This window comes from Apis laboriosa, unplaced genomic scaffold (assembly GCF_014066325.1).
Source record: "Apis laboriosa isolate Shangri-la unplaced genomic scaffold, ASM1406632v1 scaffold5213_cov150, whole genome shotgun sequence".
Lineage (NCBI taxonomy): Eukaryota > Metazoa > Arthropoda > Insecta > Hymenoptera > Apidae > Apis > Apis laboriosa.
The window spans coordinates 828,651-853,919 of record NW_025223582.1 but is presented as its reverse complement, the minus strand read 5'-3'; the positions used below and the strand labels follow the sequence as shown (position 1 = coordinate 853,919).

The window sequence follows — 25,269 nt, the reverse complement described above, 5'->3', positions numbered from 1 at the left end:
TCCTCTTCGTGCCTCGAACGAGGGATGAGGGGGCAGCTAGTTTCACCTTTCGAGTCGTCGAACGGATCCGCCGGCTGACGAAAATTGGAGCCAATTTTCGGCAATTCCGGATAATTCATGGTCCGTGGCGGGATCCCTCCCTCCCCCCTTCCGTGGACGGAGCAAGGGGGGCACGGATAAATAATACGGAAAGGGCAACATACACACGAAGGAGAGAGCCAACGACATATGGCTACGGTGTATACATGGCCGCCGATCGCCGAAGTCGATAAAAAGGGGAAGGGGGGCAGGGCTCTTTCCTTTCTCTCCATCGCGTTACGCGAGCCGTCCATCCATCTCTTACGGTGGCTTTGGATATAAGGGATTACGGTCCACCGCAGCAACCTCCAGGGATCATCACAGATCCTCCACGCGATACATCAAGAGGGTATATTAACCGTCCCGTATTCTTCCCCTCTCGATCTTCCGATTTCGAACGGTTTGTCTATCGGGGGGCTACGAATCGATATCCCCTATCCCTGCGTGGATTCTTCTCAACCGGTCGAAATTTGCGACGCCTCGCTTCTTCGACATCCACCGGTTCAATCTGATGGAATACTTGCGCGAAACCAATTCCATTGATTAATCTATTTCCACCACGTAACTCGTCCACGTGTCTCTCGATTTGATTTAGATTGCGCCAATCACGGAGCCAGAAAATATTCTCGTACGTCCTCGATGCAGAGAAGACGTTCTTTCTTTGGTAGATGATTTTTCGCAGTTCAGAGAGAGAGAGAGAGAGAGAGGGAGAGGGATTCAGGCGTTATATATCCCTGGTTATGGAATGGATACACGCTTTTCTTTTTCAATGATTGATTCTCGCTCGCAGGATATTTTAAGAGATTCGTAATGGAGAATAATTGGAAGTCGATCGATTCGTCCTGTCTCTTGAACGAGATGGAAATGAAATGGCTTTCTACGATTTATTTTCAATTCAATGTTTTGGAAGAGGATTTCGGTTCTAGGACGTTCCGTGCACGATGTAAATAGAATCCGATGGATATAATAGTGAAGACTCGTCGTGTTTAGCGGGATAAGTAAATATTTGGGTTCGATTTAAAATGTAAAAGAAAGTTGGATGGAATATGATAATTCGATAAAGTATTGTAAAGTTATTTAATTATCGTTCGTTTAAATTTTCTATTTAGAATATTGGCGAAATATATTTTTTTTTTTCGTTTTATTTGTGATACAAAAAAAGAGAGAGAGAGAGAATTCGATAGTTTTATTTTAGAATGGTAGAATTATCAGAGGGATAGCAACGAAGATTGAATTTTTTTGCAACCGGTTGGTTAGAATCGATCTAAATGAAAACCATCGACGCAATTTTCGCGCTCCAGATATGCATAAAGCTCGAGTTTTCCCGTGAAACTGGCTAAATTTGGGAACGTTTAACGGGCGGGATAAAAATTCTTTTCTTTTTCTTTGGAAATCCCTTTTTTTTTCCCCACGCATCGAGTGAATTAAAATAGAACAAATGGAAAGTATATTTCAAGAATGTATACTTTTTAATGGAATTTAATTGTTTACAAAGTTAATCGCGCGAGAGAAGCTTTTTCTCTTTTACGAAGAGTAGAAGAACAAATAAATAAATGGAAATTCTACGCAAATTTCATCAAATTTTTATTAAAAAATTAAACGAACTTACTTTCGAGATTTCGTTCGTAAATTTGCCTTTGCTTCGGTAGATACGAATTGAATTAAAATTGTTAACTGTTGAAAGATCAAAGATAAGTCTGAAAATCCTTCCATCGAGCTCTCATTTTTACGGAAATAAATAAACTTGCGAAATTTACACGAAATTTAAAACGTTTAGAAGACGTTTCTAAAAATACGAGAACGTCCTAAAAATATTTTTAATAACATAAACAAAAAGACTTCAAACTATATAGATATTCGCAACTAAATATTCACAAGGGATGATTTGTTATTTTTAATAAAAAGGAAAAAAGAAAGAAAGCAACAGCGTTAATGGCAATAGCCATTACAACTTCGAATATTTTTAAAAACCAATTTTCCTTCCCCCTCCCTCTCCCGTTCAAATAATAAAACGGCAACAAAACTTTTCATTATTAAACAGAGGAACGATTCTACGAAAAAAAAAAAAATCTCGAGATACACTTTTCCAAATTGATAAATCATCTCGACGAGACTGCTTTTCCTTCTAAATATCCCCGCCTACAAAATATACCTGTATAAAATACACCTTCGTTTCGATGATGCATCGGCGAAAAAAAATTTCCAACGTCGAGGCAAAGAAAAAAAAAAAAAAGAGAAAAAGAATCGAAAACAGTAGCAACGTTTCCCCCCAATATTTTCAAGAACCAAACCAAACTCCCCCTATCTTTCTCCCCCACAGCTTCCACAACTCGGCAAGGTGCAAGCGAATCGACGAGATAAAGCAGCGCGATTTTCGATTGAAGTTTCAAAGGGATCCGCGCTGGCTTTGTTGTCCCGCAGACGCAGCTTTTTTTCGCGAGAAGGGGGTAACGATAATCGAAGATTAAAAGTACCCGAACCTCGTGTCCCAGCGGAGCACGCGTTTTTGAATTTCCTCCGCGCTTTTCCTCCTTCCCTCTCTTTTCCCTTTTCTACTGCACTTTCGTTAAGCCGAGTATTTTATATCCCGGGAATAATATCGTTTCGCATTAATGCGTTAATTGTCGTCCAACAACAGCCTCGAAAATTTTTTCCTTTCCTCGATTAAAATTTGATCGAAAATTGTTGCGTGAATTTTTACGAGTTGAAAAAGAATTTGATCGAAAATTGTTGCGTGAATTTTTACGAGTTGAAAAAGAAAGATATGTAAATGGCCAATAAAGAGTCTAGTTGAAAATGAGTGTAAAATTTTCTACTGCACTTTCGTTAAGCCGAGTATTTTATATCCCGGGAATAATATCGTTTCGAATTAATGCGTTAATTGTCGTCCAAAAACAGCCTCGTTCGAAAATTTTTTCCTTGGAGAATTAAAATTTGATCGAAAATTGTTGCGTGAATTTTTACGAGTTGAAAAAGAAAGATATGTAAATGGTCAATAAAGAGTCTAGTTGAAAATGGGTGTAAAATTTTCTACTGCACTTTCGTTACCCTAAGTCGAGTATTTTATATCCCGGGAATAATATCGTTTCGAATTAATGCGTTAATTGTCGTCCAAAAACAGCCTCGTTCGAAAATTTTTTCCTTGGAGAATTAAAATTTGATCGAAAATTGTTGCGTGAATTTTTACGAGTTGAAAAAGAAAGATAAATAAAAAAGTCTACTTAAAAATTTTATTGGAAAATGAAATTGTTCCCACGTATGCATATTTTTATCATAAAACATCGACGGGTGCATCCCTGCGCGTATTTTGCACCGATGCGGGAGCGCATGAAATTTAAGTCTCCAATTGGGATGCAATAGGGGGTTAATTCGTTGAAACGACACGTAATACAGGCACGTGTGTTGAGAAACATACGTTTTGCCTGAATAATTTATGAACTTTTCGTCCACTATATATTTGGAAAATTTAAAAAATTATTATCGAACGAGATAAGGAAAAGAAAAAATCTTCCCAAGGGTCTTTATTTAAAAAAAATCCCAGCTTATTGATATTATTAATATTATTATTATCGAAAGAAACGAGCGAAGAGATTCGATCGAGTCGAATATCCCCGCGATTCAGAGGGGAAACGGTGGAAAAAAAAGGAACGCTTCCGACGAGAGAGGTTCAAAGTTAAACACACAAATGGGGTGGAATCTTCGGAAGGCCCTTTGTGCCTCGAGCCTTCTCCGCAAGAAAGCCGCTCGAGCGCTCCAAGAGGCCTCATAATTCAGCTGTTTGCGTGAATTTTAAATTCGATCAAGCTTCACCGCCCTCTATAAGCCTCCTTCTTGCGAAGCAGCCGGCCTCTCCTCCCTTCGTTCCCGCCCCCCTCCCCCAACCTTCGTACCGCCAAAAAGCTGTATTATTAATATTTATCGAGACGTTTCGGCGACACGTTCCAAGAGTGCTTTCATCTTCGTCCAATTCGAACAGAAAAGTGGAAGAGCTCTCTTTCTCTCTCTCTCTCTCTCTCTCTCTCTCTCTCTCTCTCTCTCTCTATCTCTCGTTCATTCGATTTTAGAGTTTAGAGATTATTCGACGATGAATGCGACGACGAGATCGAAAAGGAGAGAGGGGTTGAATTTTAACCAATTCGAATAGATTTCTTTGGATTTTTCCTTTTCCTTCAACCCCTGGCACATGTTCTAAATCTATCTACAAAATATAATAACAACATGGAAATAATGGACAATGTCTATTATTCAGTATTCGAAAACGTTTAAAATAATTTAAAGTCCAAAACAGAGAGGGGTTGAATTTTAACCAATTCGAATAGATTTCTTTCGATTTTTTTTCTTTTTCTTCACCCCCTGGCACATGTTCTAAATCTATCTACAAAATATAATAACATGGAACTAATGGACAATGTCTATTATTCAGTATTCGAAAACGTTTAAAATAATTCAAAGTCCAAAACAAAGAGGAGTTGAATTTTAACCAATTTGAATAAATTTCTTTCGATTTTTTCTTTTTCTTCAACCCCTGGCACATGTTCTAAATCTATCTACAAAATATAATAACAACATGAAACTAATGGACGATGTCTATTATTCGAAAACGTTTAAAATAATTCAAAGTCCAAAACAGAAAGGGATTGAATTTTAATATATTTAATTCGAATAGATTTCTTTGGATTTTTCCTTTTCCTTCAGCCCCTAGCACATGTTCTAAATCTATCTACAAAATATAATAACAACATGGAACTAATGGACGATGTCTATTATTCGAAAACGTTTAAAATAATTCAAAGTCCAAAACAAAGAGGAGTTGAATTTTAATCAATTCGAATAGATTTCTTTGGATTTTTTCTTCAACCCCTGGCACATGTTCTAAATCTATCTACAAAATATAATAACAACATGGAACTAATGGACAATGTCTATTATTCAGTATTCGAAAACGTTTAAAATAATTTAAAGTCCAACCTCCGCAACTTAATCAAAAACTCGCGCGATACCCGGATAAATTATTCGACGAGTCGTGCAAGGCGAGAGGATTATTTATTTAAACTAGAGAGAGAGAGAGAGAGAGAGAGGGAGAGACGTTGGAGTGGGCGAGATAGATATCCAATCGTAGGTAAAGAGAATGAAAAGGGAGAATAAGGCGGGCGAATTACACGTGACGCGACCCCTTCGGGAAAACAAAGTGCGGTAAGGAACGGTAACGGTTTTCTCTTTTTCCGCAAATGGAAGGAAAAACCCGTGGCGGGGATGAGTCACGCGAATAGCGACTGCATGCGTACGTTTGCAGGGAAGAAAGAAAAAAGGAAAGGAAAGGAAAGGAAAAAATGACAAAGGAGAAAGTTCAATGGCTTAATAAGGCTTGACTCCAAAGTCCTCCTCTCCTTTTCTTCTTCCCCTCCTCTTCTTCCTTTCTTCCCCTCTCAGAAACCGCGTTGTATCCACGCTCGCTCGGAATTCGAAATCGCGAGTATTCCTCTCGAAGAGAAAAATTCCAATTGTTGGGGGAGAGAGCGTATCCAGGATTCTTGGGAGGGAATGGAGGGAGCGTCTCTAACGATTCGAAAACGATTGGGTATTATTAATTCGTTTCGTACCGATTGAATTGATCTAATTTAACTTGGACGTAATCTATGCGATCCAATCTATGCGATAAAATATCCGTGTGCATACGGGTGAAGAGATAACGAAACGTGAGTAAGTTGAAAAAAATGAGTATCGAAGTGCAAGTAAAAATGAATTTAAACCATCCCCTTTTCTTTCGCTACTTTAATTGCATTCACCACCGATCTATTTACGCTCGAAATATCTCGCGGATCGGATCGTCTATTAAATAAAATCGCAAGTGTTAAATTTATCCAAGATTAAAAAATTTCCAATACCTCGAAATACCAGCGAGAGGATAAATCGATATGCCTATCGGCGCCTCGTAGATTCGTATTGCAGGTAAACACGAAAGAAAATTATTCAACGCGCTCCACCATTCCCCGCGTAAAACACGTTCTTCCTCTTCTAAACCCACCTAATAAAAGTATTTTTATACACTCGGGCGCTCGAGTTTACCCGAGTCCTCTTTTTCCCTTCCCAGCAACAAACTACTCCTATCTACTCACGAGAGAAACACGAGATACCCTTTCCCTCCCGTGGTCAACAAGGATCACGGCGGTGATCATCATCCTTGGAGCATGATTTCTGCCGCGTCAGCGTGGAAGGAAAAAAAGAAAAAAAATAGAAAGGCGAGCGCTCGTTCGACTCGGTGGTCCAGGATCGGTCCACGAAGCGTGCCATTAAAGGATAACCACCGGTAATCGGGACTTCCTGGCCGCTGGCTCGTTCCGTGGCCGTGACAAAAACCGGTAAAAGTCTGTTCAAGGGCCTCGTAAAACGAGATGTTAATGGAGGGAAAAGCGCGAGAACGAACGTCGCCCCGAGGTCCAACGATTACGGCTTTTCTAGGGATTTTCGATTGGAGGGCTTCTTTTTTACCGACGGAGTTCGACCGTTAACGGTGGAGGGACTTTGAGCAAGTTATTAAATATATATGATAAAGAACTCTTCGTACGATATAGAATTTGAAAATATATAAATATATCTCTCTTTTAGATTTTTTTTTTTTTGTATATTTGTAATATTTAATGAAAGTGGATTAAGATTTCTAAAAATTTTCGAAAAAGTCTGGAAATAATATAATCAAAAATTCCAGATTTAAGAATTACACGACGAGGATGGAAAAATGACGACGGTTGTCCATTGGGAGAGTCACTTGGCAAGCGGGTCAAGCAGAAGGAAATAGCCTGATCGAAAACCGAGTCATCTGGTCGAAAGTCGTTTTAGCTTCTTTTTTTTTTTTTTTTACAGCTTCGTTTATTTCCCTGCCTGACCGATGGCTGACCACCAGCTCGATAGAATGTCCCTTTCCCTCGTTTATCTCCGGTAATTATCATCGGCTACCGTCGGGAAAAACAGTTTCTGGCACCGATACTAATCGTCCCGACCTATCGGAAACCTTCCACGTTCGGGGATACTTTATCGTTCCCCTTTTCTCTAATTTTTACTCTTCCTATCCTTTTCGCTATCCCGTCGACATCTCGAAATTCCTCAAAATAGATTTTACAATTTATAGGTTAGAAGCAAACGAGGTGAGCGAGTCGCAAATTATCGCAGGAGCAACGATTTTCGAATATTCCACGCGCGAGAGAGATCACGCGTTCAAGAAAAAGGGGCAACTATGGTATCCAGGTGTGGCGCAAGGGAAAAAACGCTGCATTCCGCACGTCGTACTTGTTATTCCTCCGTTAATTATTATTCTACATCTTTTCCCGTTTCGTTTCGTTTCGTTTCGATTCACGCCCTAAAACATTCGTTGGCCGGAAGTGTTTCACAAACCACGTGATTAAGCAGTTGGTAGTCTATATTCCTATAATTTCCTAATTCCTTTATCACATATTTCCTCTTTCAATTTTTAAACTCTTTCGAAATAATACCATCTCTGTTTTTCACTTTTTTTTTAAAATAATTCTTCCAAAACTAAACTAAACCCTCTTGAAAAATAAAAATGTTCGCTGTCTTCGATCGAATCTCCAAGATCGATTTGTCTCTTTGAGACGCTTAAACGCTTAAACGAGAAGAGAGAGAGAGAGAGAGAGGAGTAATTGCACGAGAGAGCGGATGGTGGCGCGCGAGCAGCGAAATTCCCTAGGTGGTCGGCGTATTGCGTAACGCGAAACGTTACCAGAGGAGTAGTAGTACCAGAGAACGATGGCAAGACGATGAAAGGCCCAAAGGCCGTGTCGTGGTTTTCGAGATGTCGCGCCGGCTTAGCCGCTACAAACGTGGACGAAGAGCCGTGGACTTGTCCGCCTCACGCTTCGATGGTGAGAGACAGAAAACTGCCCCTCCTCCCGCTCGTCAACCCTCTTTGCTTTTCACCGCTGTTCACCTTTCCGATTTTTTCCTTTTCTCCCCCTCCCTCTGCGTCCCCCTCTTTACCTCCCTCTCGAGCCCATCGCTCGTCATCGAGCAGCCCGATATCACGTCCTCCGTCCAATCCTTGCTCCTTATTCGTGGTTCGCCTTCGCTCAACTCTGTTCCGTCCTTCTTCATGGAAGGGACGGATGGAAGGCAATAGAACGACCTTCTCTCTCTCTCTCTCTCTCTTTTAAAAAGAGTTCTCATTTCTCTTAAATCTTAAATGTTATTTAAACCTATTTACATGTATCCTCTTTATGAAATACACGAGATCCATATTTATTATTATTATTATTATTATTATTATTATTATTATTGAACAAATCAGAGAATATTCTGTCCCCTTCGATAGTATCCATTAATATCCTCGATATATACGAGTTCCTCGGACTCAAAAAGAAAAAAAGAAAAAGGGGGACCAACTCATTCATTTTTTCCCCTCCCCTCAAGCAGTACAGAAGAAGTCGCATTGCGGGAACAACGTCGACGGTATGGCGAGGGATATTTGCTCGTTCTAAACGGTTCGGGCGAATTGGTCGAAATTTGGCCGATAGGCAAAGGGAGATCGATACCGAGCGTGAAATTTCGGCGGAAACGGCCTCGCGAAGGGGGGGGAGAGAGAGAGAGAGAGAGAGGGAGGGCCTCGTTTAATTATTCGGGAAAGCCAAAATCCCGGAAGGTGTGACTGGCGCCGGGCGAAAATGTGTTTATTCGGGTTAACGCCGTTCCTCGGAAACGCCGGTGTGCAAACGGGGCACAACGAAATGAACACAGAGGCACGCTAATTAATATTTACCCTCCGACAACATCACGCCGCCATCGCATTACCTTGCCCTCGCTATCCAAAAGCAACTCTCTCTCTCTCTCTTTCTCTCTCTCTTTTGGAGAAGTAGCACGAACGAACAAAGCAAAATTTTCCTTGTAATTTTCCTATCCCTGCCCCCCCCTTTTTTACGGTCCTTTTCTGTTCTTCAGTGTTTCCGTTTGAATCAGAGTGATTTAGAGATGTTACGATGCACGTATTGTTGAAATTAAAGAAAGGAGCGTGGATTTTATTTTTTTTGGTAGAATGGATCATTGGATGATAATGTTTCGTCGATCGTTGTTTTTTTTTTTTTTTTTTTTTTATTCACCCTCAGTAGTTTCACGAAAGGAAAGTGAAACGAGGCGATCGAGGAACAATAAAATTTGGGAGGCGGAATGTTCGAAAAGGTTCGGGCTCCCCCCCACCTCCCCCTCGAAATATATTATTCGAGTCTATTTCACTTTGGTGGCGCCATGCGTGAGCCGGCGGAGGGGCGAGCTCGCCGAAAGAATTCCAAGAATTTTCGTCTCCCCGAACCGAGGGGAATTCTTCGCGCTGCCTGGACCACTTTGTGCCGCGATCCTTTTATTTTCCTTTCCTCCTTCTCGTTTTTTCCTATGCGGCCTCGCGCGCCCGACACGCGTGGAATCACCGCCCGGAAACTCGGTCATCTCGTGGAAAATTCTCGACGGAAGGGGGGGGGGGGATTGAATCGCGAGCCTTGAATTCTGAACGTTATACAAGGAGTTATTTTTTTCTTCTTCTTCTTCTTTCGAAGACGTCCCTTTCTTATTCGTTGAGCAATGTGAATTCGATCGTTGAAACGAGTTAATTTTTAATTGTTTTAAATCATTCGGTTTCAATTAAAGGAATTCTTGGGTGTAATAACGATTCAAATTGACAGAGAACAGATACAATCGCCTTATACTCATTCAAATTATTATTTGTTTCATACCAAGTTGCACTACGTCCATTAGGGGATGATTCCCACGATGTCAAGAACAATTAAACTGCTTCGAACATGTACAGAAATCACCTAACCTAACCTAACCTATCTTCAACATGTCCGCGACACGTTCAACGATCCTCCCCCCGAAAAACACGATCCCTCACAAATTACGGCCCCTTTTTTAGAATTATTGTCCGGCGAAAATATACCAGATCCAGATCCTATGTACGGTATCAATACGAAAATCAACCCCCCTCCCCATTGCTTGGATGATGATCTCGCCTCCTCCACCCCTCCGCCGTTGCTTCTCGTGCACACGGGAAGAGGGGAAAAGAAGGAAGGAAAGAAAGAAAGAAAGAAGGGAAAAAAGGAGCAAGGGGAGAGACGAGTCTGTCGGTGGAAGGGACCTCGGTTCGCCCTTCTCCAGGATACACACCGCGCGTTTCCTGTCTCGCTCACCCTCCCCCCACCCTCGACCCCCGGCGAGGCTCTTGGCCACGTGGTGGGGGGTGGCGACCGCCTACAGAAACGCCCTTCTTGCCTCCCCTCACGCATATGCCGCGACGTACGTGCAATATGTGCACGCGCATGCACGTTTACCCGTCGAGGGGGACCTGTGTGCGTGTGCGTGTGTGTGTGTGTGTGTGTGGTGAGTGCGCGCGCGCGAGACAAGGAGGAGGAGGTGGGGTGGTTACGCTCTTTGTCGTCCTCTCCGCTCTTTGTTAACGCGCTTTGCAAATCGTTCTCTACCTCCTCCTCTTCTTCTTATACTTGTTCTTATTCTTGTTCTCCTTCGTTTTCTATTTCTCGCGATTTTCTTCGATTTCCTTTTTTTTGCTTTTTGGAAGGAAAAGGAAAGGCGAAAGGAGGTTGAGAAATTTATCTCGACTGGTCTCGATGGACGTTTCGTGGATATTCGTCGAGGGGAGGAAGGTATTTGTCGAGTTTTCTTCTGGAATGTTTTTCTTTCTAGGAAAATGACGGAGGATAAAAAAGTTTTTTTTTTTTTTTGGTAGATTTGATGGTAAAAAAGGTTTGGAATTTATAATAATAAATTTATAGATGTGAATTATAGGTTATACGTCAACGTTGGAAATTTTCGACGGGAAGCTTTTGATGAAAGCTGTGCGTGCGAACATTTTTTTCTTTTTGACTTTCACCGAGAGGCGCACAATTAATTTTCACGAGAAAGGGTTAACAAGGTTACGATTATTTAAAGAAATCTCTCTGCTCTCGAAAAGTTTACAAGAAACTTTTCCACCGTGTTCACCTGGATAAAAGCGGCCGCGGTTTCCTTCACGGAGAATCTTTTTTTCGTCGCTCTCCGCCGCGTTTAGAATTATTCCAGGCGAAGCGGCCGAGACTTTAGCGTCAGTTGTTTTTGCGAAAACATCGTCAAGGGTGGTAAATTACCTTCTTGCGCGTAAAGAGAGAGAGAGAGAGAGAGAGAGAGAGACTCTTTCAAAAAACATCTTCTTACCACCACCGGCGAGGAACCAGACAAGAATTATTTACCTTCTTAGATACTAGACCTCGCTGGGAACAACCTTAGAAACAATTTATAATTCTCTCGCCCTTTGACCAATGAAATTTTTTATCCCGCCGCCAAACGAGCAATCTCTTCTTTGTACATAAGAATCGTCTCTTGTCCCTGGAATATTTTCAAACGTTTTCTGCGTTTACGGTAAAAAAAAAAAAAAAAAAAAAAAAAAAAAACTGGTGAAAAAGAATTACACGGCATATTTAGGCAAGTGTCAGAAATGTTGAATACTCGAAACAAGCTTTTTTTCTCTTATTATTTATTCTCGATCGTATCTACGTAGGGCCATCTATTCATTTCAGTTTTCGATTCTTTTATTAATTCTCGATCGCCGGCAAGGGAATCGACACAGAGATCGGTTGGAAAAAAATGAAAAATCGGTCGGTTCAATTTTCCTCTCCGTCGGAAGTGGCTCGGCCCGGAGGGTGAAAAGCGGCGGAGAAAATTTCCGCGTTTCGCCGCCTTTGAGCTCTGTCCCTTTTCAACCCACCCCTTTTCCCACGATTCTCTCCTCTCCTCGAACGATCCTTGCCGCGGCAAAGGCGATGCGAAATAATGTCCCCGGCGTAAAAACGAAACCGAATTCGAAAACTCTTTTCTTCCCTCGATTTTTGTTTTAATGATAGAATTTATGGCTCAATTTTTTTTTATAGCAACTGGATTTCACGGCTTACATGTTTTAATTGGATCAATTTTTTTATTTGTATCTTTATATCGAATAATAAAAATTCAATTTTCATATATACATAATATTAATTTTGAACTGGCAATCTGACATTTCGTTGATGTAATTTGATTATTTCTTTATACATTTATTTACATATTAATTTAATTACTATTAAAATATAATTACTTAATAAATTTTTTTATTTATTTATTTATTATATATATATATAGTATAACTACTATTACATTTAATTTCCAATTAAAACATTTAATTATTTAATATATATAATTATTTATATCATAACATCATAATCAGCCTCGCGCGTTTCTCTCCCTAATTAGCTCATTTCCTTTGTCCTTGCTTCTCCCTTCTTCGATTATTCAACTCGAGAAGGTATATCAAAAATCAAAATATTTTCCTCGATCCTCGATTCGGACGATAAAATTTTGGATGCTCTAACAACATTTCGTATCTCACAACCTCTTCTTTCCAATCCTCAAACGAGCAAAGAGAGCACCACTACCCTCCTCCCCCTGTCAAATTACCATTACCCTTAAAAAGAACCTACCCCCAATTTCGACCACCACTACGTAAACGAAGTTCCAGTTTCCTCCAACCCCAAAACAGACCTACCACAACCCCTTCCTTCTTTACTCGTCACACACAACGCGACTCTCATCCCCCTAACACGCGTAACTAACTCGAAAGGCGGACGAAGAGGACGAAGATCATCGCTCACCAGAAGATCACCAGAAACAAGATCGCAACAAGATCCATTCGGGGATATCCATCAACTCTTGGCTGCGGGACGGCCGTTAGCATCGCGCCAGGGGTTGTTTGCTTCCGGGGAAAGGAAGCCAGGGAAGGAGGAGGAGGAGGAAGGGGGTCGTCTCTCGATTGGTGGATCGGTTGTCGTGGTGGTGGAAGGAGGCAGGAAGACAGATCGGCCGGGATCGGCTTACCGCCTGTTCGATTCTATTAAAAACGAGCGTCCTATCCGACGGGGGTTGCAAGACACGTCCGCCCCTTTATCGGCCACGGATTATTCTCTCTCTCTCTCTCTCTCTCCGTCGAAGAAGAAGAAGAGGAGGAGGAGGAATCGTTCCAAGATCGAGCTAAGGGATGCGATGGTCCTCGCAGTGTCATGGAGAGGGTGGTTTCTCTGGGAGAGGGTTATTAATGGATGTGGAGTTGGGACAAGAGTTCTCTTGTATTTTCGAGGTTTGGAAAAGTGTTGCCGGTGTTGGAGAAAGTGATTTGCCTTATCGATCAATGCCTACGTTAGATCTTTGTTTCAGAATTTCGAAAAAAAGAAGTTTATAACAAATAAAATAAAATTCAAACTTCTCTGTTTTACGATCAAATACGATTCTCAAAATACCATTTTTCACCCTCTCCTCCCCTGGAGAGAAAAAAAAAAGGAGAAAGAAATCACAATTCAAATCAATCGAAAAATCCTTCGCCAAACCTACCCCTTCCCTTGGAAAAAGAAAAACGACAGCCAGCTCGCTTCGAGTCGAAGATTTTAAGAAGCTGACCCAAATTCCCTCCCGCGAAATTGCGGCCACTTTAGAAACCGCGAGGAGAACGGTTCCTAACGAAATTACAGCGTGAAACGAACTCGCGGTTCCCCAACCTTCGTGATTGTTCGTGAACGACGGATGACCGACGGCTGTCACACGCTCCATCCGAATTTTCGAACCGTTTGGGGGGAGCCACCGGGGCGGGGACCGCGACAGATGTTCGCCTCGATGCGTCCTCCTCCTGGAAATAAGTTGGACGCGACAGGTGACACGCGCCGCTATAAATCGTGAATCGGAATGTCAGCTGGCGTTATCGACGGGAAGAAGGAAGCTTTGTTCCTTCCATTTTTCAACGAAAAAAAAAAAACAATCCTCGACCTCGTTTTATATTTATATTTATATATATTTAGAAAGGAAATCGTATTATTAATTTACCCGAATCTATGTCTCGAAGATTATCGAATATTTCGTTTTATATTTATTACATATATATATATATATATTTAGAAAGAAAATCGTATTATTAATTTACGAATCTGTGTCTCGAAGATTATCGAATGTTTCGTTTTATATTTATTACATATATATATATGTATTTAGAAAGGAAATCGTATTATTAATTTACCCGAATCTGTGTCTCGAAGATTATCGAATGTTACAATTAAAATTTTCGATCGAGAAACGAATTGAAATCTCAATCGCTTCGAATCGATATCTCAAAAGAAGGATATTGAAGGAAAATGGAAAAGTCAGATCCTGCGCGATGGACGATATTATTCGGTATCTCGGTTTTAACGCCCAGCTACGTGTCGGCCAGGCAGCAACGGCCTCTCGTTAATCAGCGCCCGCATACACGCACACCGTCCTTCCTCTTTTCCTCTTTTCCTCCCCCTCCCCTTTTGTGCGCCGTGTCGATGGTGAGCGCGCGGCTGGCTGCAGTTCATGAATAACCGCCTTTCGCCTTGTTCGGCTCTCATTGCTCCGTGGCAGCGCAGGTGCCACCAGCCACGCATTAGCATTCGACACGTGCAATTCGCCGCGGTGGGTATTCGTTTTTCCAGAAATTGCGCTCCCTACGGATTTGCGCGTCTTGCCTTCCCCCTCTCCTTTCTTCACTCGAGTCGAATCGGATCTCTCTCTCTCTCTCTCTCGTAAGGCACACGAGAGGGGGGGGGGGTGGAGGAAAGCGAAAAATTTGTTCGTTCGAGATGAAATAGAAATATAAATGGGCTTTCGTTCTTCGTAAGGATTCGTTGGATTCTTGTTTTTATTCTGTGAATCATTCGGTTAGACGAATCGTGGTTGCATATTTCTTTTCTTTTTTTTCTTTCTTTCTTTCTTTCTTTCTTTCTTTCTTTATTCGTAAACTTGAACTTAGACTGCATTATCATGCGAAACAATTTCATTAGACAGGGATATATGATAAATGTGCGAGCAGACAAATGGTAATGAGTCAAAGGTAGCGATTGTAATCGCAATTGCTCGTTATCAGCTGCGATAATTGCGCGACATCGGTGTCTTTGACGCCGGCTAATGAAGTACAACACGCGCTATAAAGATTGCGATCGATCATCACGTCGGACAGGGAAGGGTTATTAGGAGAGGAGCGGGCATTGAACAACGAAAGATAACGAAACAAACGAGTTTCAACTCCCGTCCATTCTCCCGTTTTATTACGTTTTTACTTTTCTCCTTTGCCTTTTTCATATGCGTGTCGTCGGCGTTGCGATGACAAGCTTCCTTGCATTCGCGCGCAAGAAATTTTTGATAAGATACGCGAGTGAGAACACTGGCGGTTAGATTAGAGTTAGTTTTCTTGAATCAAAGCGTTATAATAAATATTTCGCAACATTGATCTAAATCTAATTGAAGAAAAATTTGATACGATTTCAAACGCTTTAAAAAAATTCTCCAAAAGAGAAAAGTTTTGCCCTCGAGAATATTCAATAAAATATTTCAACGACGATTGATTTAAATCTAATCTAACAAAAATTTGACACGATTTCAAACGCTTGAAATAATTTTCCAAAAACTCTAAAAACTCCAAAAAGAATGGAAAAATTCTGCCAAGAATCTTCGAGAATATCCAATAAAATATTTCAACGACGCATCGAAAAATATCCAATGAAAATCTTCCTGTTGAATAACATTGATCTAAATCTAATTTAACAAAAATTTGACACGATTTCAAGCAATTCTCCAAAAGCTCCAAAAAGAATGGAAAAATTCTACCGAAGATCTTCGAGAATATCCTAAAAAATATTTTAACGACGCAGGTGCCATCGAAAAATATTCAATGAAAATCCTCCTGTCGAATAACATTGATCTAAATCTAACAAAAATTTGACACAATCTCAAACGTTTGAAACAATTCTCCAAAAGCTCTAAAGAGAATAGAAAAGTTTTGCCCTCGAGAATATTCAATAAAATATTTCAACGACGATTGATTTAAATCTAATCTAACAAAAATTTGACACGATTTCAAACGCTTTAAACAATTCTCCAAAAGCTCCAAAAAGAATGGAAAAATTCTGCCAAGAATCTTCGAGATATTCTAAAAAATATTTCAACGACGCATCGAAAAATATCCAATTAAAATTCTCTTATCGAGTAACATTGATCTAAATCTAACAAAAATTTGACACGATTTCAAACGCTTCAAACAATTCTCCAAAAGCTCTAAAGAGAAAAGTTTTGCCCTCGAGAATATCCAATAAAATATTTCAACGACGATTGATCTAAATCTAATCTAACAAAAATTTGACACGATCTCAAACGCTTGAAATAATTCTCCAAAAACTCCAAAAACTTCAAAAAGAATGAAAAAATTCTGCCAAGAATCTTCGAGAATATTCAATAAAATATTTCAACAACGCAGGTACCATCGAAAAATATCCAATTAAAAACCTCCTGTCGAGTAACATTAATCTAAATCTAATCTAAAAAAAATTTAACACAATTTCAAGCAATTCTCCAAAAATTCTAAAGAGAATGGAAAAGTTCTGCCCTCGAGAATATCTAATAAATATTTCAACGACACAGTTGCCATCGAAAAATATCCAATGAAAACCCTCCTGTCGAGTAACATTGATCTAAATCTAATCTAACAAAAACTTGACACGATCTCAAACCCTTGAAACGATTCTCGTCCAAAGAGAATGGAAAAATTCTGAGAATATCCAATGCCGATCGAAACTGATCGAGGAAAGAAGGGAGGGATCGAGGAAAGAACCTCGGAAGGGAGATTTCCTCGTCTCGAAGGGAAACGGCGAGAGAGTGGCACAGGGCAAATAATTATTCGGCCTCCTCGCGTGGCCTACACCGTTACGTCATTATCCCATTTATTACAACGATCGACAACCACCGCGGATTCCACGCCCGGTCAAACGCAAATTGCCCGCCACTGAATCGCCTCGATGATGCCTCGATACGACCATCATCATCATTCGTGCGATCCACGAATTTTTTCCACCAGCCTTCGAAGCCATTTCTACGGAATACTCTCTTTCTCACTCTTTTGTAAATGTAAACTGTTCGAAGATTTAGTTACGAAGCAGACTATTGCTCTTCTATTCTTCTTCGAATAAACCCTCGAAATAAAGTTGCGAAATTCTCTACCCCTAATAATCGTCGTTGAAACTTGTTATTATTTTTCTGTAGCCTGCATGTATAAAGTAAAAATTCTCTATAATATAAGAATTAATAATAATTGGTAAGCGGAATAAAAATTTTGGAGAAGAATCCTCTTCGAGGTTGGAAAAAGAATCGTACGCCACGAAGCGAACGTGTGTACTCCTCGCGCGCGAAGAAGAAGGGAGGAAGAAGAAGGGGCGAGGAGGATAGAGATTTTTCGAAATTTCATCGACAGCGTGGGAGGGGTGGGACGCCCTCTCTCGCGGGCATCGTTGAACCGTTTTGCCGTGGCCACATTCGACACGCACTCCTGCAGATTTCCCTCGGGGACGCCTCCCCCTCCCCGGCTAACGATCGCGCCAATTCTGCGCCAGATTCTATCCGGGAGTGGCGAGGGGGTGGATTTTTCAACCAAGGGCTCGGTTCGCGCGTTCCTTTCCGCCTCCGCTCAATTTTCCTCTCATTATTCCGAAAATGAGCAAATTTCTCCCTTTCCCCTCCCCCCTTTTGTCCTTCGAAAATCCATCCAGATTAGATTTGTTTCGTGGGAAGAATCGTGTTCCTAAACGCGCGATCTTTGTCGAGATTGTTGTTTGGTGGAAAAATAAAAAAAAGAAAAGAAAAGAAAAAAAAAAAAGAGGGAAGATAACGCGGTTACAATTTTCCAACGTCGAGTGATATATTCCTATGGAAATTTAGAGATTACAATTTAGATTAGTTAAAATAGTTTAAATAGTTTCTCCATTAGTTTCCGCAAGAATTCCATTAAGCCTTTAAATTTTCGCTTTTAAAATTAAAAGGTTCTCCATAAACGCGTATAACTCGTGTAACTCGAGAGAGAATAAATATCAAGCTATTAAAGAGTTTTATTATACAGATAGCCTTCTGTAACCACCTTTTTCGCATTTTATCTTAATCACCCAAATGGGATTGTTGCCGAAACAGAGGCGAATTTGCATCCAGGAGCCAATAAATTGCCTCGAGTCACACAACGGTTTTAATTTCTACCCTTCCGAATCTTCCCCTCCTCCTTTAATAACGAAAGAAAAAACGGTTCCCTTCCTTCTTCATTTTTCAAATACCGTCAAAAGCAAAAATTATCATCCCACATTCCTTCTCCTCGCACCCCCCATTCTTCATTTTTCCAGATACAACATCAACATAGTCTATTTATATGAACTTTTTGTTACATTCGATTGCCTCCCACCATACACAGTTCGACAATGAAGAGCTTTGCAACGCATCCTAAATCATGCACAACTCACCGATCATATACATTACGGCTAAAGTATCGATATTTTTTGAAAATATCGATAGCATTTGCGAATGGATATATTATAATATATTTTCTTCATTAAACTCCACGCCAAGATTAAATTCCAATTTCCATCCCCCGCAAAATCCAAGTCTTCTTCGACTCGAGGAAAAGTGACGTCTCTCCATTGCAGCCCAATATCACCACCCCTTTCTCGTATTTACGATTCGAAAAGAAAGGAGACGTATCACCAACATTCAATATTCTTCATCCTCGACATCCAAAAACTCTTCAAGAGCGAGAAATAAGACGAGGAATGATCGAGCAACGAAGCGGATCGGTTCGGTGTTGGTCGGACAGCAAAATGGCCGAAGCTCGCAAGCCTCGATAGGCAAGCACGCGATATCGTAATGAGGCGGCGCGTGCTTGGCCGCGTGGGTGCGTGCACGCAACGCGTGGGACGAGGAAGAGTAAAGAAAATATCACGGGGAGGGAAAAAATAAAAAATAAAAAACGCCTCGAAACGTAAGTTGGACGAAAAGTAATTCTGTTCGACTGTCCTCGTTTCTTTCGTTGTTTCTTCCTCCTTTCTTCTCTTTTTTCTTTTTTTAGGTCGTAAACGCGTTCGTATCGGGGATGTTGTGACGACGATGGGGGAGTGAATTATCCTCCAGGAGGAAGAATGGGGGTTGTTGGCGGGAATTTTTGTCCAATTAATTCGCGTGTGTGTTCTTCTGTCGCGAAAAAAGTTTGGAAGAAAGGGTTGTTGATTCGTACCTCTTTTTTGGGGGAGGGTGGAAGAGGAGGTTATGGGGTTGTTCTTTCTCTTGTCGCGGTTGAAAGCGGTGGACCTTCTTTCGGTCACGTTTCTCTTCTTTTGCTTCTTTTCTATTTGAGATCGAGATAAACAATTTACGATTCCAACTGTTTTTTGAACGAACATCGCGTTATAATTAATCGCTCTTTGATTTATTCTTCCTTTCCTATTATTACGGCTTCGTCAATAAAATATAATTTCTTATATATATATAAGAAAGAAAAAGAAAAATTTAAAAACATGTGGCAACCAGCCTTCAACTATGTACTCGAACATTCGAAGAAGAAGACAAAATCAACTTTTCAACTGTTAAAACTCCGACGAGAAAACTAACGCGAGATAATTACGGAAAATTTAAAAATCCATTCTTCTAAACTTCTACTATTATACGAAACTCATCCACCCCTCGATATAATCCAAAGACGGGTTCGAGCTGCAGATGGAGGGGGAAAAAAATTGTCCAATTTCGAATCGAGGGATCCAAAAAAAAAAAAAAAAAAAAAAAAAAAGAAAAATATTCCAAAATGCGGAGAACATCCCATCCAGAAAAATTCTCTCGAAACTCCACGAGCTCCAACAAGCTCCCATCGGCCAATGAAATCGGCCAATTTTCTCCATCCTCCGCCGCTCGAAACAATTTCCATATCGAGGGAAAACGGGGGCGAGTGGAGGAGGGGGAAGAGGAAAAATCAAGCGTGGGCGGATGAGAGGCCGGGGGAGGGGGCGCGAGCGGTAATGGAACGCTAAGCGACATGTCGAGGAGGGGGGAGAGGGGGGCGCCAGGTGTGCAGGTGCACGCTAAGCAAATCACGTTTCCAGGACAGAAACGGGAGCGTGCAATTTTCCGCGTGCACTCCTCCTCCTCCTCCTCCTCCTCCTCTTCCTGCTGCTGCTGCTCGTGGCTGCGATCGCAGGTTGGACACGCTGGATAATTAAAGCTGCGAGGCACGTTTGATCCAGTTTCGCTCGATTCGTTTCGTCCAACGGCTGATTGTTTCCCGTTTTAATTTTCAGGATATTGGAAAAAGGATCTCTCGGGGCCCCGGGAAACGCGGACATTAAAACTGATTTTCCAGGCCAAACTCTTATTCGACTTCTTTTCTTCTCTATTTTCGATTCCATTTTTTCCTCTTTCTTTCTTTCTTTTTTTCTTCTTTTCTACAGATTCTCCAAATTTGTGGAGCGATTTTTCCAATCCCTTTGGATTAATTCGTGCGCGAATCTTTATTCTTACTTAATTCGATATCCTCTCGTGTACACCTTCATCTCTCGAATTCGAAATAATCACGAGATACCTCTCGTAATATATTCTTACAAATTCTTTTTCTTATCCCCCTCTTGCACGTAATCTTATTACAGAATTCTCGGTTCCTTCGATCTCGGATCCGAAAGATTCGAAAAATCAACGATCTCTTGATCGAGGAAAATATTCGGGAGCAAAAAAGGAAGAGGAGAGAAAGAGAGAGAGAGAGAGAGAGAGAGAGAGAGAGAGAGAGAGAGAGAGAGAGAGGATGCGCTTTTGTCGAAGCACTCGAGAAGGAGGAGAATTCGGGGTGGAAGGACGACGGATGCCTGCGCGGATTAAACGCGGAGATCAAGTATTCTTGATAAAGGCAGAGGGTCAAGTGGCGCGGAGAACGACTAAATCGAGGGAAAATTCGCGACACCCTCCTTCCCTTCCTCCCTTCCTCCCTCCTCCTTCTTTATTTCCCGGAGAAAGAGCAAGAAAATCCTTGTTTCTTGATCTCGATCGTAAATCTCATTATTAATTCGATTTAAAATGGATTTGGTTGCGTCCCGAAAAATTCTTTATACGATTAATTGAAAAAGTATTCGCATATGTTACTCGAGAAAAAAAAAAACTTGAAAGTTATCGTCCATTTCATACTTGAAACATTTAACGAAAGAATTATTGGCGATTTTGATAAGATAACTTGATCGAATAATATATATATACTTTTGCATGTATTGTATGTAATTTATGCATGTTCGAATTTTAGATAGAAAAGGAAAAAATCATTTCTCACTTAAGCATCTATTGTTTTCCTTTTAAAATAAATTCCAAAATACTTTCCTTTCAAAATACAAATCCTTGTACAAATAACAAGAAGATTGGCAAACGACCCACTACACAACCTCTTCGAGAAGCGAACCCGAAACATTTTCCACCCTCCCAAAAGAAAGAAAAGAAACCCTCAAGAGCTCCTCCCCCCTCCTCGAGCGACAAAGAGAGATCAGCGACCGAATCAGGGCAAACTTCATCGCGTTTTCCACGTGGAATTGACCAAATCCATTAACCCCCTCGGCGGTTATAAATAGGGGGGGGGCCTCCTCGAGAAATCGGTGCCACCATTCCCACGCGTCTCCAATGCCAATGTGAAAGGAAAGGAAGGAAAACGGGAGCAACAGGAGCCAGAGATGGGACGGCCGTTTTTCCCGGTGTTTGCCAACGCTTCGTGGCCCTTTTTTCCAAACGTCGAGCTGTCGTGCGTGCCCGTGTTTGCTCGTGCGCCAAACGGGGGACACGGAACGCTCCCGACCCGAGGAAACCATCTCGAAGAAGGACTCGAGACCCGAGTCGAGTGTCTCATTTCTGTTTGCCGCCACGGGATTTTCCCGACAAAGAGGCCGACCGGAGGATTACCGTCCTCCCCTCGGCCCCCTCTGTCCGCGCTAATTTCCCCGCTCCCCGCTCGCAGGGCCGGGGAAATTAGGGAGGGCACCAGTCAAGTCGACGTTTTCGGCCCGGGGACACCTGGAATTTCTGTTTTCTTGGCACTTTTCAACCGGCCTTTTGTTTCAACCACCTCTTAACCCGTTTCAAAAACGGAAATTCGCGTTAAAAAGGGTAAAGATTTTAGGGGCTTTTCGGCGTTTAATTAATTTTCTCCTCCTTCCCTCCCGTCATTTCGTTCGATCAAGTAATACAGCGTTAACAGATATTCTCTCTTCGTCTTAATTATGTTATTGCACGAATTTCCATCGAATTTGTTTCTATCAAAATGTTTTCAACTTGAGTTCCGTTATTATTATTACGATGATCTAATCCATCATAATGTTCCCACAACGCGAGGTAATATTATTTATAAACATCGAGAGAACTACTATCGATTTTCGTGCCTTGGAATAAAGAGTTATTCCAAAAATTTCCCCCCCCCCCTCCATTCGAATTCTTCTTCTACAATTTAGTAATAAAAAAAGGGGGAAAGAGATACACTCGCGGAGGGAACTTTTTCCCCGAAAAAACCGCGCAAGATAAAGATCCTCGCAGCTGACGATCGATCGGGATGAGAAAAGCGCATCTTCCGCCCCACATCCCCCAAAGAAGAACCGAGAAGAAGCGAATCTCTCTCTATGCGGAGGAGATGGCTCGAAATCTCTGGCCCGAATCCGGAAAGGGTTGTTGGGAAAGAAGAAATCTCTCTCTTCGAGGCCCCGTTTTATATTTTCTGGGCTCGTGCACAGGGATTGAGCGAGGAGAGGACGAGGCAGGTGAACCGTGGCTGAAACGATGGTTACCGTCTCCCCCGATTCAACCCCTTCTTTCGCCCTTCGAGAGCAACCAAGAAGAAGAAGAAGAAGAAGAAGAAGCAGAAGAAGAAGAAGAAGAAAGACGAAGAGAGAGAGAGAGGATGGTGGCGTACCGCACGATTGGCACGCGGTGTTCCAAGCGGCGAAGGAAAAGGGACAAGGAGAAGGACGAGACGGACGAGGAGGAAGAGAGAAAGAGAGAGAGAGAGAGAGTGGTGGTGCTGTTGGTCCGTAACAAAGGTCGGGCTGTGCGAGCGCAGCCATTGACATCGCTCTTGGGTCCCCGGGCTGGAGGACTAGATTTCACGAGCCAGCGATGCAGGATCCTTCAAAGGGCGCCGACACGGACCGCCGCAAAAAGGATTCGCAAGAAGAAAAAAAAAAGAAAGAAAAAAAAAAGGAGGGGGGGGGAGGGGAAGGAGAACGGTGCAGCAGCGTCCAGGAGGAAGGGAAGGAAGAGGGGGAGGAAGGAGGAGAGGAGGAGGAGGAGGAGGAGGAGGAGGTTGTGGCCGCTGAAAGAACCGGGCTTCTTCTCCTCTTTGCTTCGAAGCTGGCTTCCGCAGGACCCCGTTTCGTCCCCCTCCCCCTTTCTCGTCCTCTTCTCACAGGAAAGCTACGACGGGACGGGGAGGCCGTGCGACCGGGGGCCAGGGGGGTGAGGCTAATAGAGAGGAGAGGGCCGGGAGGAGGGCCCTCGCCACCGGCTGCAGCCTGCAGGCTGCTGCAACTACTTGACGCCGAAATCCATCGCGATAACTTAATCTTCTATTATGGATTCCTCGGGTTAATAGTCGTAGCTGCTTCTTATTTTCGATATAGATATATAGGGTGGTATATTAGTTCTCTTCTTTTGAGAGGATAAAGTAAAGTATGTTTCTTTATGCTCGTCTTTCTTGAGTTGTTTGAATTGTAAGATTGTTGTTGGACTTTATCGCGATTTTGTTTTGGAATAAATCGTTTAGACGAAGATGAATAATTAAACCAAGATTTGAAAATGGGGTAGATACGTATGTTCCTCGTTTGGACGAGAGTTGTTCAAAGGATAAACTAAAGCACGTATGTTTCTTCTTTCTTCTTCGTTGTTTGAATTGTAAGATTGTTGTTGGACTTTATCGCGATTTTGTTTTGGAATAAATTTAGATACGTATGTTTTTAAGTTGGTTTCTCGTTTGGGACGATAAATTAAATCTTGAAAATTCGAATATATCCGCTGGAATAAAAATAATAATCGTATGTTTCTCTGTTTCTCGTTCTTTTTTCTTCGTTGCAAGAGTTGCTTGAACTTTATCGATTTTGTTTTGGAATAAATCGTTAGACGAAGATGAATAATTAAACCAAGATTTGAAAATGGGGTAGATACGTATGTTCCTCGTTTGGACGAGGGTTGTTGGGATGATAAACTAAAGCACGTATGTTTCTTCTTTTTTCTTCGTTGTTTGAATTCTAAGATTGTTGGACTTTATCGCGATTTTGTTTTGGAATAAATTTAGACGAAGATGAATAATTAAAGATTTGAAAATGGGGTAGATACGTATGTTTCTGGATTAGTTTCTCGTTTGGGACGATAAATTAAATCTTGAGAATTCGAATATATCCGCTGGAATAAAAATAATAATCGTATGTTTCTCTGTTTCTCGTTCTTTTTTCTTCGTTGCAAGAGTTGCTTGAATCGATTTTGTTTTGGAATAAATCGTTAGACGAATAATAAGATGAATAATTAAAGATTTGAAAATGATAGATACGTATGTTTCTGGATTAGTTTATCATTTGAACGAGGGTTGTTGAAAGGATAAACTAAAGCACGTATGTTTCTCTATTTCTCGTTCTTTTTTCTTCGTTGTAAGAATTGGTTAAACTTTATCGCGATTTTGTTTTGGAATAAATTTAGAAAATGAATAATTAAAGATTTGAAAATGGGATTGATACGTTTCTGGATTAATTTCTCGTTTGAAGATTGTTGAAAGGATAAATTAAAGTATGTTTCTCATTCTTCTTTCTTCGTTGTTTGAATGGAGATTGTAAGATTTCGTTCTGGAATCGTTTAGACGACGAAGACGAATAATTAAACAAAGATTTGAAAAATGGACACCGTATATTTCTGGATTAGTTTCTCGTTTGAGATCGGAGCGATTTTGTTTTGGATTTTGTTTGGAAGGATGGAATTTTAGGGGACGAAGATATTTGGATATTAATCGCGTAGAGCGAAATTCTAAGAAGATCCAAACGAGAATTTATATAATAAATAAATAATTTCCTCTTTTGAAAATCACACGTGAGAATAATTTTCTAGTTAAAGTTTCTCCAATGAGAAATTCTTTCTTTCGAATTACAACCATCTATTATTTCTACTAAGAGAATCACGATTCACGATCCCCTTCGAGTCAAATTTCTTTCCATTTTTTATCTTTTCAAATAAATTTTGGGGAAAAATTCGCGAGACAAGCACACCAAGAAGTGGTCATCGTCGTGCACGCGGCCTAACGAGCTTTTAATCGAGCCG

At 41.3% G+C, this 25,269-nt stretch overlaps 1 protein-coding gene across 4 annotated transcripts in view; it reads right to left on the bottom strand.

Annotated features, from left to right (window-relative positions):
• The window catches only part of LOC122717525 (optomotor-blind protein-like), a 120,135-nt gene that overhangs the window by 45,066 nt on the left and 49,800 nt on the right, over positions 1-25,269 (bottom strand). The gene's annotated exons all lie outside the window — the stretch shown is intronic.